Below are 14,135 nucleotides of genomic sequence, written 5' to 3'. Positions count from 1 at the left end.
TTTCACAAGAGGGGACAAGAAAGGCGAAGAAGGCATGGGATATCAGCAGGGTGATGTGTATATGTTCACACACACACAGACACACACACACACATATATATATATATATATATATATATCTTCTTCTTTCGGCTGCTCCCGTTAGGGTCGCCACAGCGGATCATCCGTATGATCCACATGGTGATTTGGCACATGTTTTACGCCGGATGCCCTTCCTGATGCAACCCTGGTCGCCTCTTACGACACAGGGATATGGTACACCTATTTTAACCGGGGTATACACCGGCCCAGTATACTGGTACTCATTTCGCCGACCTCGGAAGGATGACAGGCTGAGTCAACCCCCTGGTGTATTAATTCAGCGGCCCAATGGGGCTTGAACTCAGGACCTTTTGGATCCCAAGCCACTGCCCTCACCACTGCGCCAACACCAGGCTCATATATATATATATGTATATATATATATATATATATATATATATATATATATATATATATATATATATATATATATATATATATATATATATATATATGTATATATATATATATCTATATATATATATATATATATATATATATATATATATATATATATATATATATATATATATATATATATATATATATATATATATATATATATATATATATATATATATATATATATATATATGAATGTATATATCCTGGTGATCACTCTTCCCTTTCCAGAGAGGGACAATAAGGCCCCTCTTCCAGTCAGTTGGGATGATGCCTGTGTTCCAGGCAGAGCACAGAATTACAGTATGACACGAGTACAACACTTCCACCAGCCTTGAGAAGTTCAATATGGATGCGATAGATCCCAGGAGCTTTACCCCATTTCAGTTGGTTCACTGTAGTCTGTTTTTCCACAAAAGAACGTGGATTCCAGTTGATTGGAGGGGCAGAAATAGAGATAGTAACGCCCTTGACATCCAACTCGAGAGCTGGTGGATCACCCTGGTACAGCCGCTCAAAGTAACCAGCCCAGCGAGCCTTCACTCCCGACTCCTCGGTCAAGCGCCCACCACCCTCTCCTCTAACTGCAGTACATCGAGGGACAGGCTTGGAGGAATGCAATGCGAGAATTCCCCTGCAAGCACGACGAGAATCACTTGACCACATGTGATGCTCTACCCCCTCCTCCGAGTCCTCCTTGTCCACCCTGAGCGCACGTACATTTGGCGGTGCTTGCCTCAAAAATGAGGAAGTAGTTCGGGAAAGGGCAGTCAACGCTGCTTTATAAAATAGAGTCGCAGAGCCTCCCTGTCCCTTCGCTGACAGACCAATTAGTCATCCTGTTTGCCAAGTTTACCGTTGCATAGAGGGCTTTAACCCCTCCACACACCCCTCCCCTTCCTTGTGTCCCACTCCCCTTCCTCCCATTTGTCCCTCTGTTCATCCTGATGTCCCTTCCTGCTACAAATGTTTTCTTTACGACGGTTCTGTGATTTTTCCCGGTGTATCGACTTCGATGTTCATCCGTACATTAAATTACTGTGCTTCCCCATTGACTCTAGTTACTCAACAGCATTTATTATTATTCTTTTTTCATTTATGTATATTTTCAGAAATGTATGCTTTCCATTGCTTCTGTGATTTTTCCCAGAATATCGGCGTCGATATCCGTCAACACTCAAAATGACTGTGCTTCCCCATTGTCTTGGGTAGCTAACCTGTATTTATTTTATTCGTTTATTTATTTTCATTTACAGATGCTTTCAATGGTTCTGTGATTTTTTTTCCAGGTGTATCCACTTCGATGTTTGTCAGCACACAAAATTACCGTGCTTCCCCATTGTTTCAGGTCACTCACCTGCATTTGTTTTTTTCATTTTTACTTACGAAATCTAAGGATTTCGTAAGTATATTGATGACTTCCGTCACCTGTTTGTATGTTTGTTTGTGTGTGTGTTTGTTTGTTTGTAGGCACATTAACTCGAGAACGGACGAAGCTACCAATGTCAAATTGCACCATGCGATTCAGGAGGGTGATGACTAGTGCTGATTAGATTTTGGTCAAAATCGGTCAAAGGTCAACGTCACAGTGAGGTCAAACATTCGATTTTTGATGGTTTTGTACAGAATCATCGTAGAAAATTCTGGTTTGCGTCGCTACCTTCTCGAGAGACAGCTTTTATTAGACAAGTTCAAAGGTCAAGTTGACGATTTCGTAAGTACCAGTCTATGACTGCTTGTTTTATATTTTCATTCAGATTCTCTTTCTGAGGGTTCTCTGATTTTTTTCCAGTGCGTCGGCTTCGGTGCCCCTCGGCTCGCAAAATTTTAGCATTATCTTCACTCAGAAGGTACCAAACATTAATATCAGTCAGTCAGTCAGTCATTGGTCATAAAGAGCTTTATACATTAGAATATTAGATAGATGCACAATTCAAATGTGAGTACAGTTATGTGTATAAAGTATGTACAATTACAATGTGAATACAGCATGTGTATAAAGTATGGTTGGTATGATTACACATCGTAAGCCATTATGAGCCAGTTCTTCCCCATTGTCTCAGGTTGCTCACCTGCTTGTATTTTTTTCAATTATTTTTTGATTTATTTATATTTTCATTTACAGATGCTTTTCAATATTTCTGTAATTTTTCCCAGTGTACTTGCTCCGATGTCCGTCGGCACAGAAAATTTCAGCTTTCTCTGTCACCCAGAAGGTAGCGAATATTAATATCAGTCAGTCAACAGTCAATGGTTAGAAAGAGCCTTATAATGTTATGATTTTGGAAACTTACCCCAGGGAGAAGAGCACACATTGACATGTAAATGAACCAACGATTAGTTATTCCTTTCGTCTGTGTGTAGATCGTCCTTGACCACTTGACAAAGGGTTTTATGGGTGGCATGCACTGAGGTTAGTTTGTGTTTTCCTGGTGTGATGTCTTCCCCTCCCCTTGTCCTGCTACTTGCAGTACCCCCATCAGTGCATTTCCCCCTCCACATTCAGACCTTTCAACAACCCTACTTTACACCATTGGTCTGTTTCCCCCTCTGCTTTTCTCAATCCCCAAATAATCCCCTTCACCAAACCTCATTTTGACAATTCCTCCATCACCCCATCAGTCTTACCTTCAACCCCACAGCTGATCAGTCATTCCTCAGTCCAGCTGCATCCCTCTCTGTTTTCACTCCATTTGCGCATTGTTTAATTGGGCACATTTGGTCCATCTGTGGTCATTAATCCTTTGGCAGATCTGATTACCTTCACCTGATCAGATTATCTTCACCGCATGGGACTGTGTTCACCCTCACATGCATGTTCATGGCACAAAGTGCAATGCTTTTCCCATACAAAGTGGGGTGCGGCACATCTTGCAGGCAAGATACAGTGGAGCATTGTGGAGAGAAGGTTTGCGCATGAGGGAGGGGCTCGAGGGCATCTGCAGTGTCTTTCACGCACCATGATTTAAATAATTAATTTTCACTGTCTTATTTTTCAGGTTCTGCTAATTTTGGTTGGTAGCACAGTGAAAAGTCGCAAGTGCAAAAGAAAAAGCCCCACGTGGAAAATAGTAAAGTCCGACGTGGCAAAGAGAAAAGTCTCACATGCTGAAATAGAAAAGTCTCACGTGGCAAAGAGAAAAGTATCACGTGGCAAAGACAAAGGGTCACGTGGCAAAGAGAAAAGTCAAGCATGACAAAAAGAAAACGGTGTACACGACAAGTTTCACCCCATTACAATCAAATGAGATTTTTTTTGTGATTTTATGATTGCCAAACTTCAGGAATTTTTAAAGAAATCAAATTGAAACTTACAAAGCTTATTTGTACATATGTGTAGTACTTGTGCATAAATTCTGGTCAAAATGACTCAAAGGTTAATGTCAATGCCAACCAAAATATGTAAAAACCTATTAGGCCACAATTAGAAAAAGTATCAACCAAATTTGTTAATCACAACATTCAATCATTCAAGACACTTAATAGGTAAAATTTTCGAAATTACCAAATTGCTATTTCCATGGCAACTATTGTTTATATGGATTCCGCAAGTATGACAATGCCAGGCTTTTGGGACGGGAATTTTTAATCACAATGCACGACATATTTTTAATAACAAACAATAGTTCTTCGCAGCGAACCGCCATTGTCTATAAGGCAAACATATGCCATGGTTCATGGTCCACATCATCACTTTATGTTGAATTCAAATTTATACCGATACACACTACAAAACATTTATTATTTGAGGTGAGCCATTTTTGAACCTGTCTGAGATGGTTACCCTGCTGGTTTCAGTTAAAATGCAACTGTTGGTTTTAGTTTCAGTCTATGAAAGACACAGAACCACCCACTGCGAAATAAAAGTACAACCTGCTCCATTGCTACCAGTATAATTCAGCCTATGGTTTTAGCCTTTCTTGACAATGCCAGGCAAACCTTTTGGATGGGAATAATATGTGGATGGATTTCTGACTCACTCGCCGAAATCAGCATGGAGTGGACTCCCACCAATAATTGGTCCCGTCCTCTATTTCTCTCCTCATTAAACCAGTCTCACTTACTGTAACTATATCATAATCCTCACGATCGACTTTTGCTACACCTCCTCCATATCAATATTCCATCTCCTGGTATTGGTAAGGAATATTTTTTTAAACTTTTCCTCTCCTGTAATTATTTTTTCCTGTCTGCACTCAGGAATTATGTTATTGGTTGCAGTTCCTTCCTTTGTAGCCTCCCCACCTCTTCTCTAACCTAAATAAAAGCCATATTTCCCTCAATTTTCACGACAAAGTTTTCTGCCCAATGGCTGTTTAGCCTCTGGCCCTCATTCTGGAAATGCTCTCTTTTGCCCTTGAAATAATTCCCATTGCTTCCTGAATGCAATTTAACTTTGTTGCTTACACCATTCATCAAATCATAGCTTGACATCGATCACTCCAATCATTAATTATATTCCCTTTCCTATTCTTCAAAGAATGGCAGGAAAAAAAAACTTCTTACAACTTTTTCCTTGCAGTTGATTCTGCAATAACCTCAATGGATTTTTTTTAAAGGGGTGCGAGAACTTTGCATTTAGAGGTTGAAGGATAGTTTATCAATAACAAGTATTTAATAAAAGATGACATGGATTTTATTGTACTTGTATTGCCTAATGCAGTGTTACGTTCTCCCAAATTTTGGTAATATGCCTCTGTGGTGTCAACGATTATTTACTAAAATCAATTTTTCACGAATATTTTAATATTTAATGTCACCTTGCCAACAAGTTTAATTCCATGGAAAAGGCAGAAATAAACAGCAATCCAAGCAAGCAGTAGCAGTCCAAACAGATCCCAGCAGATTCCCCCAGGATGTGATATTCCCTGGGATATGCGTAGCACCTCCTGGCTGCGGTGGGTTGAAAGTAAAAATTCAGGGCAACATCCCATATATCATGCATGCTGCACTAAAAAGCCGATTTAGCAGAACCGTGAAAAAACATAGCTGAAAGCAAGATGTGTGAGTCATTGAACACGTACTTGAAATACAGTTGGCTGCAGATGTGCTTTCATTTGCATAAAAGCTCTCATTGTAGCTCAAAATGGCTTGGTTTTGCCATGGAAATGGAGTGCGAAATAACTTGAAGAGATAGAACATCGACCACACCACGACGATGATGTAGTGAGCATTACCAATGGCAGACACCGTTATTACTACCAAGCCCAAACCTGCCAAATGAAGTCTCAAATAAAGTCACAAGATATAAATCACAATGTCCAAAACACCTGGAACAGTGCAAAAAAGTTATTTACAATATATCACAGATCGTAGCTTGATGTGTGAAATGATGTGAAAGCATACACTTGGCTGCACACCAACCAAAAAAGGACAAACAATAATATCTTTCAGGATATTCTTTTTGTAATCCCTTTTTCATACTTTATCTTTTATTTGTTCCATTGTCATATTTGGATAATTTGTATGCACACATCACATTCAATAATAAAGAACACATTGCCTGCTCCCTTTTTAGGTCATCTCTTCGAGCATGACCTAATAATATTGGTATTGAGAGGAGAGGTGACGATCCGTCCGTCCGTCCGTCCATTCACAATGAAGTTGAAGCGGGAGATCTGGTCATTAGTGATCCTGATAGAGGTCGATGAGACGTACACGATGGTATGACTTTCAAGGTCACCGAAGGTCAAGGTCAAGGTCACGAAGCCTTTGAATTTGCGAAAATGACGATTTTCAAATTCTATCTCCTCCACCATTTCTCAAGCGATCTTGAATTTGATTGTGGCATATGAATCTATGGGACAATATCTAAATTTTTATTGGGCCGGATTTTCGATATTCCCTTTCGTTTTCGTGTCACGTGACTTCAATGTTGGCAAAAAATGCGAAAATGACGATTTTCATGCAAAAATGACGATTTTCAAAATCTATCTCCTCCTACATTTCTCAAGCGATCTTGAATTTGATTGTGGCATATGAATCAATGGGACGATTTCTAAATTTCGTCCGGCAGGATTTTCGATATTCGCTTTCGTTTTACTGTCACGTGACTTCAAAGTTGGCAAAAAATGCGAAAATGATGATTTTCAAAATCTATCTCCTCCTACATTTCTCAAGCGATCTTGAATTTGATTGTGGCATATAAATCTATGGGAGAATCTCTAAATTTTATCTGGCCAGATTTTCGATATTCGCTTTCGTTTTCGCGTCACGTGACTTCAAGGTTTGCAAAAACTGCCCTACCTTCAGGAGGCTAGATATTTTCTCACAGAGATGACCGTCACTCCAGCACTGGGGTAATTTTTTACATATTCTTTTTGTTCACTCTTTCATGTTATTTGTGCAAGCCTCAACTACGTATAAAAATAATAAAACAAAATGAAATAAAAATTGAAATATGATGAAAAACCAAGGTTCTGCCAGTTTGTTGTGAACAAGTGCAAGCCATTTGCATCAACAATCTGTTTGGTACTGCTCATGATGCTCACACTTTAAGTTTTTCCAACATCCAAAAGTAGAAAGTTAGGAAGTGTCAACTTTAGCATACAAAGAGAACATTCTCCACTGCATTTTCCATCAACTACTTGTACTTTGTGAGAAGTTGAACTGTGCTAAAATGCAATAACTGACAAGGTGGTGTGTGATTGATTAGTCAGTGTCTGGACTTAGAAGACAGGTTTGAAATGTGGTCTGGCAGAAGAGGTCACATCTGATAGTGAGGTGGAGGAAGGAGCTCAAGACTCTCTCCTCCAGAATTTGGTCAAAAAGAAAGAAAGAAAGAAACGAGACCAAAAGGAGTATTTAAAAATGGCAGGATAAATTTTTGATACTTTGGGGTTGAACATCATCTTTCAGGTATCAGAGCAGCTCCTGATCTTTTCTATTTCGGGTAGTCATGTCTGGAATTGACACTTTGTTTGATGTCCAGAATCTCGACTGATAACTGTGATGACATACCAGTTCACAAATTAGGAATATCAGTTAAATTTGGGTTGTTTTTGAACAATATTCATATGTAAAATGCAGACATGCGGGGCATACCTTTAAATAAGGGGCAAAATTGAGACAGCATATGGTACGGTCCCCGGCATGAATATTGCCCCACAGCCATCTCCATGTAAAGGGAGGCAATGCCACAGAGTAGGAGCATCAGCACGTAGGGAACAAGGAATGCACCTTTTGGATAAGTTCAGAAATATTCAAACAAATCATTAATAAAAAGTAGTCACTTTATTTTCTCATGCAACTTCGCTTTCCTTTCACTTGTATGTTTCACTTGCCAAAATGTTTTCTCACTTGCAAAATCTGCAATGGTGGGTCATAACATGAAAGGTGTTTTCACGGAATAGTTCATCATTTGAAGGCAGAGGACAAGGAAAAATGAGAATTCCAGGAGGAAAGATAGATGGACATGAAAGACGGTCAGAGAAGTAAATAAATGGAGCACACTCATAATCTGATGTAACGAACACCCACGTTCATGAAATAAAATCGAATCAAAAATGGCCAAGAGTGCATAACATGAGGTGCCAGGGTGCCCTGCGAGATCTTCTAAAAGCTGGATCGAAAATGATCCACCATGAACTTGTCATCAGCCCACAGCTGTGGCACCAAGTGGAGAATTGAAGCATCCAGCTGGCAAAGAGATAGCGTCAGGGTGCTATGGGCTTGTCACCGTGCCAGGGACTTCAGCATTCCATACATGGAGTGGAGAACATTTGATTGAATTGTTTTACGTGTGTGAATGAATAGTTTTCTGACATGATATCAGATTGTACATACATGATGCATTTTTGCAAAGAAAATCCGCAATTGGAAAAATTGGAAAATATAAATATTTTTTCAAGGCCTTGGACAGAACCAACAAAAGAGACTGTCTTTGACAGATAACACTTTTAGAGAACACAAGAGACTGTCACCAACTTTAAGATTCCTCAGGGATTTGCAATTAAAGCAGTGCCGAAATGGTTTCAGTCAAGACCCAGACAAGCGTCAAGCACTTGGAGCTAATCCCAATCCCATCGCCCCCCCCTTTTGCCAAATTATTCCTGTTCTTCTATTCTCTGCCCATAACCATGGGTTAATGGCATCTGGTGTGGACTTGACTGCCTTACAGAGGTTTTGACTGCACACATATGCATGTAATTGTAAATCAGCAGAACGCTGCAGTGTAGTTGGTAACTCAGACATGCAGCGCGTCCTGTACTGTTTAAAAAAGCCCACTATACTATACATGCTGCAGATACCTCTTTCAGAAAGTTTCAGATTTTTCGACGGTTTCAGAAAGTTTCTGAAAGTTTCAGATACCTCTCCTCAATCGTCTGGCAGTTTTTCATTTTAAGAGACAGTTCCCACAATGCGAAATTTTTCGTGTTGACACACGCATTTAACAGCGGTAAGCAGCAGCTGTAATGCAACGTGAAGACGTCATGAGGAAATGTGACAAATAGGATATTTGTTGGCATTTGCAGGACCAATACAAACACAGGATTAATGAAATGCAGGGGTGTAGTGCTGCTTGAATGCACCGGAGAGGTGCTCTGCCACCTCAATCCTTCCAAGGCAGAGCTTAGCAACACAACTGTTTGAATAGAAACACCCACGTTTATGATCAGTTGAATTATTGTGCTGTGTTTCTTTCCTGCCAAATAATCGGAGTCAAAAGCTTGTCTTGAACCTTGGGTACATTGAAATGTTGGACACTGTCCAGTGAGCGGGATTATAACGATACAGGTTATGGGGAACACAGACACGCACTACAAGGTCCAGAACGTCCAGAAGCGAAATTAACCTTCCAATCATTTTATTTCCAGATTAAATGAATTATCTCACAGTAATACAGGTACCCACAAAGTGTGCAGATGGGCTAGAGGATTCCAACGTAATGCAAAGTTATGGGTTACTACTGGTGGGGCCCATTATATTGATGAACAGACAGGGAAAATACAACTATATATATATATATATATATATATATATATATATATATATATATATATATATATATATATTTCTATACATACTAGACGACCTGTGAACCCGTTTGGTTCCCCTTGTGACACCGGTTGATGAAAAAAAATCAATTCAAAAAGAAAGAAAATACTGCTCCAGCTTGTTGGGGCAAACAACGCTGCAGCTAATGTAATGGAGACCATTGATACGGAAGTTGCACCAGTGATAAAATGTCTTGTGCCAACTGTGGTGGGGATCACAGTGCAGCCTTTGGAGGATGCCTTGAATTTCCAATGAGCTGCCCAGATACAAGTGAAAACTAAAGGTAAACTAACCTATGCTGAGGCTGTCCTGAATGTCCCCCAAATTAAGTCCGCAATAAATGAGGACAACACAAAGTCAAAAACCTGATGGGCAGCTTAAATAATTGTTGCGGACCAGGAGTCGCGAGGGTGCTATGAGGGTTGGGGGGGGGGTATATCCCTGGTTCCCTCAGAAATCGTGGGCTATTGCCCGTGAAAATTTTTGTGTCGTGGTGGGTCACGAGACGTCTGCGAATGCCAATAGGTTGCCCATGTGACTTTGGGTCCTCCGTCTTACACCATTTACCTTATCAAGAGCACGTGATCTCCTTATCGGGGAATTACACCCTCAGAAATTATGCCATTATCTTTATTGGATCGTGATTAATGCGGCCGAGATTTCCACGAGCACAATGCCCGATTGATACGAGAGCCCATTAGTGGGGAATTATACCCTCCCGGCAAATCCACACATGGACATTGCTGGACCAATGGAAGAAAGGTTAACTAGGGGCAGATTGGAAACATATCAAGAATAATTTATTTACATTGAGTGATGATGTATACAGGAAGGAGGGAGGGGAACTTCAGGGCTTGAATGGCATCAAAGGGAAACAGGGTCAGGCAAAGGGTAAATGCAATTAAAAGAGTGTAATCAAGGTGTATGTTTATGAAAAGGGAAAGCAAATGTTCAAGTTGCAGATGTAACCTATGCCTTACCTTCTGACTAACAAAACATGGTACCCATCAGACCACACACAAATGGGAGACAAATTGGGACTGGTATGTACGTTATCATCACCCTCCCCAACTTGGAGCCGCTCTCCGAAATGGCCCCGAAAGTGCTCTCCATCACCAAGGGTCCACCAGCATCGGGAGCATGAACCAATGCATCCAGGACCAGGGAAGAAACGAGTGCGATGATCAAGGCACAGAGAGAATGAGCATGTGCCACGACAAGGATCCCAATAGCTCAAGGCAAAAGAAGAAAGACAGCGCGGCAACCAGGACCAAGGTAGCATGGGGGAAAGACAGAGAGAATCAGCACGCCAAGTGCAGCTTTATGGTCTTTGGGGCATAGTGGGTCAAAGAGCGACGTGTCAGATCCCCGAGGCGGCCTGGGTCCACCCATTGAACCACATCAGAGCCCAGAAGCCAGCCCCATGCCAGCCATTGGAGGGTTCCCCCGCAGCCCCACCCATTCTACTGCCCGGCTGGATATTCAGACATTTGGTCCTTCTGGCTGTCGTCATTAACAGAGCTCTGTACTCAACATGGGAGGAATCCCTTCTACCCTGCCCCCCCTGCTCCTGGGATGAACCCCAAATGTCCAACAGTGTTCATGCCACAAAGCCAGGGAATGGGGGCAATCATATAAGGGAGGCCGGTTCGTGTCTTGGTTTGTTTGCCAATCATTTTGGGAGGAGGGGAATAAACGGGGATTCGGGAAACGATAAGTACAGTGGAAGACGGCAATAAATTACAACACAGGGTAGACGTCGATACAGACAAACAGACAAACAAAGACTTTGTTGGGCTTTAAACAATAAAGGGGAATGGGAGAATTTGGCATGCATTCCAGAATGCTGATATACATCGCACACTTTGAATGCCAGGGCAGTGAAACATGCATGACCTGTGATGACGGCTATCATGGCACACGTCATCACGTGCTGATGACTTTATTCTCCCAATTGACAAATCATTATTGACAGGGGGTGCTAACTACCCAACCCAACACATTCAATAACATAATAACTCCTCTCGGAAAGGTGCTATTCGTAACTTTCATAATGGAGATAACTATTCTGAAAGTCTACGTGCTGTGTGCGTTTCAATTTCAGCATGTGGTTGATAAAATCACAACATTACATCCTTCCTTTTCCCAGACTCACCCCAGTGAGGTTACCCAGGAAACGCCTTAAGACCCCAGAGAGCAAGGTGGCCGAGGATCGCCTGATGAAGGATATGATTAAACAAGGCCATTAATTATCTTCAAAAGGGGTGTTTTAATTTGCCCAAAAATCCAATTTCACTCTTACACTTCCTTGGGGTTTTCTTCGTGTGCACGCAAAGTTTCAGGCTGGTAGGTTTTGTAGCTTTGGAGTTATGGAGTACACACACACACACACACACACACACACACACACACACACACACACACACACACACACACACACACACACACACACACACACACACACACACACACACACACACACACACACACACACACACACACACACACACACATACACACACACACACACACACACACACACACACACACACACACACACACACACACACACACTTTTATTAATATAGACGAGTAAAGGTACCCGTTGCCCGGTGATGCCGGGACCGTCCTCCCATCCCTACTCTCCTCCCACCCCATTCCCTCCCTCATCCCATCCCTCCCCTGCGCTGCTTCCACCAACCCCACCCATTCCCCTCCCACCCATCACTTCACTGAATATCAAGAAGGAAGGATCTTCTTCCTCTTGTTTAGACGTTTTATGGCATTTTCAGAGACGCAAAGCTCTGTATGTGCCACGCGCTCAGACATAACACTGCCAAGACATTACAGTGGTGAATGAAGAAACCTTTTAGGTAATCCATCATACGACATACTACATGGATTTCCTGCTCTGCTTTTAAAATCTCAGAACCTCCTTGCAGAGTTGGGGATGCTTCTGGCTCAAATGGCTGAAAATTTTCGGAAATCTTGATCCAAAATACGGAGGGAATTTTAAAAACGAATGGTTCAAATCTTTAGGTTTCCTGCAAGTATCACAGATCCAAATAGAGTGAAATGCTATCCCATGGAGGTATGAATTAAGACATCATGGCAGGAAGAGATGGATAGTAAATAAATAAATAAATACGCTTTAAAGTTATAATAATCACTGATTTCTTAAATTTTTCATATTTCACTCCAGATTTCAAAAGTTATGTCGTCCACAAGATCCGATCCTCAAATTAGAAATCATATTGTGATTATATAATTTAATTAGTCCGTGACAGTCCATCATGTAAATTGCATCACATAATTCTGGAAATCACTCTAAGCTCCTAATTTGAAAACTATAGAACCCACAAAAGCAAAGGAAACAGTGATTCATAGGGATGAAGTTCAGGCATTCGATAGTATGAGTGCAGAACATGAAAAAAAAATTTGACCGCTTTCTCTTCAATAAACCTTTCGAGCCTGTTCCAAGTCTCGGCATTGTTGAGCAGACCAAGCAAAATGGAGGCTTAAGACCCAAGCGAGGTGATAAAGGGATGACAAAGATGGAATGCCCCCATCCTTGTAAGGCTTATTATATTTTTGTTGAGATGACCACACCCTAAATTATCTTCAAAATGGCTGTTTAAATTTACTCAAACACTCAGTTTTCATTCATACACTCCCTTGGAGCTTCTTTAGTATTCATGCAAAGTTTTGGCCTGATCGGTTTCATGGTTTTGGACTTATGGAGAAGACACACACTGACCTGGCACACACACACACACACACACACACACACACACACACACACACACACACACACACACATACACACACACACACACACACACACACACACGCACACACACACGGTAAGAAGATAACAAAATGACAGTAGGGCAGTGCCATCACATTTTGATACAAATCTGCACATCAATGAACAATCAGGAAAAGATGATTAAGATAGGAGGGAAGAAAAAGATAACCTGAAAGTTGAGGGTAAGGTTGTGTAAGCTATGGTTAAATTGGGAAGAAAAGACTGGATGGGGATGGGGAATTGAAATGAGGTAGTAGTGCATTACCGATTGTTGCAGCACTGGAAGGAAGAGTGGGATTAAAAGCTTCAGGAAGGTGGTTCCAAAAATGGGAAAGAATAGGACCAAAGGAATGGATAGAGTAGGAAAGCTTTGATTTTTTTTGTGGGGGCAAAAACACTTCCTTGCACCCACGAAGGAATGGGGTAAGGGATCATTTACTATTACCCTTCACATAGCTACAACGGCTTAGGCACTACATAGCAATTAAAAAAAATCCAAACCGATTTTGATCCTCAATGATTTTTACAAATCCCTCATGTTTTCCGACCATAGCAGGGGCACCATCTGTTGTCACAGAAACGATTTATCTGATGTCAATTCCTCTTTCCTCAAAATGATTAACAAACATCCTCACTGTATCTTCCCCTGTTATGTTATGCATGGGTTTTAGGCAGCATAGCTCTTCTCGAACTTCGTCTGAGTCACAGTTTCTCACAACAACTGCTAACCACGTCGCTGCATCCACTTTCCACTGGTACTCCAGGAGCCTCCATCTGGCCATCCCCCAGGTAGATGCCTGGCCCATCCCCATCTCCTTGACATACCGATAGCGCAGTACATCATTTA

At 41.3% G+C, this 14,135-nt stretch overlaps 1 pseudogene; it reads right to left on the bottom strand.

The window, feature by feature from the left end:
• LOC147011052 (sodium-dependent proline transporter-like) overlaps window positions 1–14,135 on the bottom strand; it is a 124,725-nt pseudogene that overhangs the window by 32,693 nt on the left and 77,897 nt on the right.

Source organism: Eptatretus burgeri, chromosome 16 (assembly GCF_056783735.1).
Source record: "Eptatretus burgeri isolate ZD-2024b chromosome 16, Ebu_testis_v1, whole genome shotgun sequence".
NCBI lineage: Eukaryota > Metazoa > Chordata > Myxini > Myxiniformes > Myxinidae > Eptatretus > Eptatretus burgeri.
This window is presented reverse-complemented; position numbering and strand designations above follow the sequence as displayed.